Raw genomic sequence first — 7,427 nt, 5'->3', positions numbered from 1 at the left:
TAAATATTATACATTGTATTTTTTTAGTCTGTTTGATGGATTGAATTGTAGATTTTATTTCTTTTTTATATAACTTAACTTTACATTTTAGTTTTTTTAATATATTAATAGATTTAGCGAGTTTAAACAAGTTTCGTGTCATATCGTGTCAACATGACTCGAAACTTGTTAACAAAACGTGTCTATCGTGTCAACCCGTTTTACCCGTTAACAAATCGTGTTCGTGTCTGTGTTAAAAAATTGAACCCGTTAATCTTAACGTATCATGTTCATGTTTAGCCTTATCGTGCTCATGTCGTTATCGTGTAAACCCAATATTAAAGAACCCGTATACATTAATTTGGCATGTCTAATGTCACCCATTTTGATTTATTGCCAGTTTGCGTAGTTGTTGTTGACAATTTGTTACTACAATTCACAGTTGATTGTACGATTACGATGCATAACCAATTGACCAATTTAACTTTTATTAAATCCTATATATAAAAAAAAAAAATTACAAATATGAGTTACTAACCATTTATCACTTTATCCCTTTAATCCTTAATCCCTCCAAATATGCTTCTCCATTTACGCAGAGGAAACTGCCATGGCTGAGAGAGAGAGGTTGCCTAACATGAACCAAAAACCAAATGCTTCTTCTCTTCTGATTACACTTTTCTACCTTACGTAATGTAAAGAATTCTAAGAACGTATCCTAAAATTCACTACGGTCACATGATAATCATATATAATGTATATGGTTTAAAGAACAACTGATTTGTTGTCTTTCTGATTTTACTAATATGCCTAACAAAAAAGAAGCAATTCAAACATAAGATTACACAAAGGACAGACTATTGCAGATACAACTAACTAATTTTCAACACAATGTGAAGAAATTTAGATGAGAAGAATCAGATCAACTCAATGCACTTCATTTAATATTTTCCCACCACTATATTTAATTTGCTTCAACTGTATTTAAATATTTTGGATTTTTAAGTATATTATGTATATATATACATATATCAATAATGACAATAATTTAATTTTGTGAATTTATTTCCTAATTCGGATTCAGTATTATATATATATATATACATATACTTTTGTGAATAATGACAATAGTTCTTTAGCTTAAGGACATCTTCATTTCTTCACCCCAAATATTACTTTTTTGCAGGTACAACTCTTCTACATCAAAATATACATAACTGTTGAATTACATATAATATTTTAATTATATTCTTTAACTAAAACAAATAAAATCACATTAAATTCAAAATACAAATACATAAATAAAAATGTAAAAAATGAAAATTACATTGAATTATTGTGAAAATCACAAACCTTTTTGTGATTTGATAGCTTTTAGGTTCCGGTGACAAATTAAAATCAACGATCAATTACCAGAGAACAATCGCCATTGCCAGTGGAGAAGGTGACCAATTGCCTTATCCTTCAATCAGCGACCAATTCATTAGCCTTAATATGATACTTTTGATGCTTTCAAGTGCATAATTTTTTGCCTTCAAGTGAACGATTATGGGCGTATTTGTTATATATTTTGCATTATTTTCAACAACGTATAACTAGCTTTCTAATGAAAATTTGTGAGATTTACAAACGATTTGTATTGGTAATTGCTTCAATAACACTTAAGTTGAATAACTTCCTTTTTGTACCATAAATTGCTTCGATTGCACATTTTTGTGCCTCCGAGTGCAGAATTTTAGCATTCAAGTGCACACTTTTGTGCCTTAGCTTTAAGTGCATGATTTTGTGCTTTCAAGTGCACATTTTTTATTAATTTGAAATGATTTTTTTAAAAAAGCATCAAATCTAAATGAATTCAATGGCTGAGATTTGTGTGCGTTTTTTACTTGGAAAGTCATTTCCACATGATTCTAGACACACACACACATATATATAACATGCATTTTGAACTCTCTATTTCCCCATATATGTGCATGTACTAGTCTGCCCCATACATAAAACTTGTTGATATAAAATTTTACAAATTAAAGTTTAGAATTTAAAACATTATTATAATGGAGCAGAGTGCAACTCAAACTAAAAGTTGTTGGTATAAAAACTTGTAAGACTAAAATATTAAGTGATATGGATGCATGTTTTAGTGGCATGGAGTGTAGGGAATTGGTGATTTGGTGTTGTCTGTATTATATGGTACTGGGTTTGGGTAGATAGGACAAGGCAGGCTAAAGGGTTGAAAAGTGATATATGTGGAGAGAGCTGACACTAGCCGAAATTGTGAAAATTTTGGGAACTTGGTGTTGGGCAGCAGGTACCAATAAATAGTAGTTGAGAGAGCAACTACATGCTTAGCTTTATCATTCATCTACCAAGTACCACCACCCCTGGTACTCCATGCATGCATTAACCACAATAATATGGGCTGCTCGTGATGATGGGAATATATTTCTATGCAGAGTATAATCAGCATATGGGGCATTGGGGGGTTTGCATTACCTTTTTGTGGTACCCTACAAGTATTTTTTTTTTTTTTTTTTGAAAAATACACGTACTAAATTTCACATAATATTTGTCTTTTTAAAAATATTAATTACAGAGTATTATAAATAAAAAAAATACTTGTAACATTTTTTTAAATAGTAAAAGTAAAATTAATATTTTATTTATAAAAACATCACTGTATTTTTATCTAGTAAAAATATTACTATTTACATTAAAAATGTTTACAAACATAATAATTTATACTAAATATTTAATTATTTATAATAAATATATTAACCAAATAATTTCTTTTGATCATAAACGCAAAATGTTTACACAGAATAAATATTTTGTTATTGAAAAATATAATTTGGATATAATTGTACTTTTATGCTTAAAATAATAACAATCTCAATTCAAATTTTCCAAGCACATATTATTTTATACTAGTAAAAATATGATTGGTATACAGTATAATAATATGCCAATAGCCTCGTGGTCTAGTGGCATTTGGTTGCTCCCCATGTTGGAGGGGGCATGTTCGAGCCTCAGTGGTGGCGATGCTAACTCTTTGTGCTTCAGTAGTTTATGAACAGACACTACATTGTAACCGAGTCAAACGGTGAATCTCTCTTTTTTAAAGGAAAATTATATGAATTTTATCCTATTAATTCTAGGGTAGATGGAGTGTACGGAGCCAAAGGCCTTGTGGTAAGCAGCATGAAGTCAGATACTACATGTAACAGGGTCAATAGTATTCAAAAAAAATAAAATGGAGTGCCTTATTAATTAGTCTACGTTGTCCCCACTGATCCACTACCTTACCTTGTGTAGGATATATGGCAATAAATTAATAATAGTTTTACATGTAATATCAATTCTTACTCTTATTTTCTATTTTGAGTTAATTCCAACAATGGTCCCCCGACTATCATGATTTTTCAAAATTAGTCCTCGTCTTTTAATTTGGACGAAATAAGCCCTTGGCTATTAAATTTCTTCCACCAGTCCTTCCGTTATTATGGGTGTTAGAGTGAGTTAAGTGTAGGGATAAAATTGTCATTTCATGTGGTGGCTTTCTTCTTCCTTTCAAATAAATGCTTTGTTTACGTAGAAAACCCACAAAACACAGAGCTACATTCTTTCTTCTTCCTTCATCTGCATAAACAAATTTCTTGTTAAAATCTTTCAAGTTTTTGCTTTATTTTCCTTTTATAATCTAATCAATGAGATACCAAAAACCCAAATGATACACAACATCCACTAGCATCTACGTACTCCTTTTCAAGTGCATGATGAGCTTGCACTTTCCATTAGGCAAAGTGGAGATGTACAATGTGATAGAATGATACATGGTGGTTTTAGTTCAAAGCAGACGTTGGTTCCATGTCCTTAACATCTTTTTCTATTACTCCTTCCCCTCTTGAAAATGTCAATGCCCCGTTTCAGTCATACCCCTTCATGCCAGAGTTCAATAACATTCAGATGGATAGTAGAGTGAAATTCAGTGGCTTGCATGATCAACATATTGCCACAAATTCCGCCACTGACATATTGTCACAAATTCAATCAATGTCAGTACCATTGCACCCTCCTTCTTTAACCCACCTACAATACTCATGTAATAGAAAGAAATTAGAGAGGAAACATATAGATTAGATGTAAGAAAAAAAAAATTAAAAAATCCCATTTAATTTTCAAGAACATGAATATTTCACTGCTATCGCTGCAGGTTTGTCGCTGTTCTTGCGAGCAGACGACAGCAGTTCCGGAGGTGATCTAATGGTGGGCATCCGCGGCGACTCAAGTAGCAACAAACGACCCTTTGCCACCACCACCGTTCTCTCTCTCCGAGCTGGTGAACATACTCCAGTGATGATAGCAGTAGCAGCGAGTAGGAAGGCCGGCAACTGGAACCTCCATGGCCTCCGACAAAACATCAGCAACATGAGTAGAGCAGCAGCGGCAACACAGCTGACCGCTCCGGTAGTGATCTAACGGTGGGCATCCGCAACGACTCAAGCAGCAACGAACGACCCTTCGCCACCACTATCGGCATCTCGACAGTTCTCTCTCTCCACCGGTGAAAATACTCTGGTGACGATAGCAGTAGTAGCGAGCGTATGAAGGCCGGCAAATGGAACCTCCATGAACTCCAGCAATTTTGAGCAGAACAACAACTGCAACACAGCTGATTGCCATAGCTTACAACAGGAGATCGACAATGAACAGTGATAGCTCCAAGAGGAGGAAGAAGACACTAAAGATATGAAGAGACTGTTTTACCCCTGATCTTAACGGCAAACTAACCTTAGATTCACGGAAGGACTAATGTAGGAACGATTTTGATAGTCAAGGGTTTAATTCGTTCAAATTAAAAGACGATGACCAAATTTGGAAAATCACAATAGTTGGAGGACCTTTGCTGGAATTAACTCTTTCTATTTTTTATGATTTGACATGCTTTGATTATTCAATTTAATAGGAGGCAATGATGTTTATCTATTCTTTTTTTCTTCCTCCAATCAAATTTAAACACAAGTGAAATTAAAAATTTGGAGTATGATTTTAGGAGTACATAAAGTATTTTTGATAAATTAATGAAAAATATTATTCCCTTCGTCCCATTTTGATTGTCTGGTTCGTTTAACAAGGCTTGACTGAAGTTATTTTTAATCCAATTTTTCATAATATTAAGTTTAGTATTAATATATAAAATTTATATATTTAGAAACTACATCAAAAGTACTATCAAACACAAAAAAATAAATTTAAAAATAATAAAAAATTACTAAAGAAAATTAGCAATGAAGAAAGAATTAGTTTGACCAATAAATAGTAAATAGGACAGGTAAAATGGGACAGATGGAGTACTTGATTTCTAAAATCGTCTCGCACCATTACTCAATTACTCCATCATTTTTGCTCCCTACTCTGATGTTATCCATTTCCTTGTTCGTGATACGTATAAGATCAATATGAAAATAACATGTTCGTATTTGGTCTTTAACGGGTTGACCAGTTATGTTTCGTGTCTTAACGGGTCAACCCGTTTACACAAACATGTTTACAAACAATCCGCTAAGAACTATGAACATGACTAAGTATGAATTTACTTAGTCCAAGATTCTACACAAATTATTGATGTTCAACAATATGACATTTGAATTTTTATTGTGTTTAATTTTATTCTAAAAACTACTATGGACTTCTTTAATTATGATTGTTGGATGTTATACAAAACGTGTCTATCGTGTCAACCCGTTAACAAATTGTGTTCGTGTCTGTGTTAAAAATTTGAATTCATTAACCTTAACGTGTCGTGTTCGTGTTTACGAACCCGTATACCTGAATTTGGCAGGTCTAATGTCACCCATTTTGATTTATTGCAGTTTGCGTAGTTTTTTTTTTTTTTTTTTGAGTACTACTGACTCGGTTATAATGTAGTATCTGTTAATAGCTACTTTCTCAACCTACTGAAGCACAATGAGTCAACAATTGCCTGAGACTCGAACCCACTCCCATCATCCATGTGCCAGTTTGCTTAGATGTTGTTGACAATTTGTTACTACAATTCACATTTGCTTGTATGATTACGAATTTACGATGCATAACCAATTGACCAGTGGAGGCAATACTGATTCTTGTGCTTTAATAGGTTGAGAAAGTAATTATGAACAGATACTGCATTGTAATAGAGTCAGTAGTATTCAAAAAAAAAAACCAATTGACCAATTTAACTTTTATTAAATTATAAAAAAATTACAAATATGGGCTACTAACCATTTGTCACTTTATCCCTCCAAATATGCTTCTCCATTTAGAGCAACTCCATCTATGCATATTTGAGGGATCATGGCAGAGAAAAAACTCATTGGAAGGGATCATAACTGATATGGAGATAAAAATTTGAGGAGATATTTCTCCTGCAAAATCAAAGATATTGCAGGAGAAGGAAAAAAAAAACATCGCAAAAGGCGCGATTGCGCCACAATTCGCGCCCCAGCGGGCGCGTGTCTCTCACGCGCCCACTGGGGCAAGTCAGAGTGTCCGCCAACTCTGAATGTTTAGTTTTATTTTTTTTTCTTAATCTTTTTGGCCGTTGCTCAGTTGCGGTAGCAACGGCCAAACATTTTACATATTTTTTTTTAAATTTTTTTGTTACTCTTTGCTTAGTTTATATAATTCTTTTGAATCTTTTTTTTTTAGTTTTTCTTGTTTAAATAATTATTGTTTTAGTTTTATTTTTAGTTTTTCTTGTTTATATAATTCTTTTTAATTTTTTTGAAAATTTATAATTGTAAATTTATTTTAATTTTGACATGTTTAATTTAAATATAATAAAAAATATCATTTGTAATTATAATTTTTTATAATGCTATTAAATAATTAATTAATTAAAATATAGTGGGGGAAAATGGTGGGTCCACAAAAAATTGAAAAAAAACTCAAACTAATGTAAGGAAGAGTTATTGTGATTGAGTAAGACGGTAGATGATGAGGCGGACGTTGGGGCTCACAAAAAACTGAAAAAAAAACTCATAATGCTCTTACGCAGAGGAAACTGCCATGGCTGAGAGAGAGAGAGGTTGCCACCTCTCTCCGTCGCCCACCAACGCCAGCAATCACGCCGAGCCAATCCGGAGGTCTCCCACCTCACAGCCAGCGCCACCACCCCGAACCGGAGATCGGAGGAGCACTACCGCCACCGTCGTGATCGCCGGCGACATCTGCAGTAAGAGCAAGATCCGTAGATCTGGATTGACGAAGCCTGTAGCTCCTCCCTGCCGGCGTCACTGCATTCGGCGGCAGATCCGATGGGTGTTGACGCAAAACCAGACGGCAGATCCGGCATTGACATCCGTAGATCTGGTTATAAGTCAAGATGCAGTGTCTGACTTGGCTAAGACACATGAAGTTTCACCTCGAAAATGTCCTAAGGTATTGCAGTTTATTGTGGATATTGCTGA

This window comes from Ipomoea triloba, chromosome 1, assembly GCF_003576645.1.
Source record: "Ipomoea triloba cultivar NCNSP0323 chromosome 1, ASM357664v1".
Classification (NCBI taxonomy): domain Eukaryota; kingdom Viridiplantae; phylum Streptophyta; class Magnoliopsida; order Solanales; family Convolvulaceae; genus Ipomoea; species Ipomoea triloba.
Note: the sequence above shows the minus strand (reverse complement) of the source record.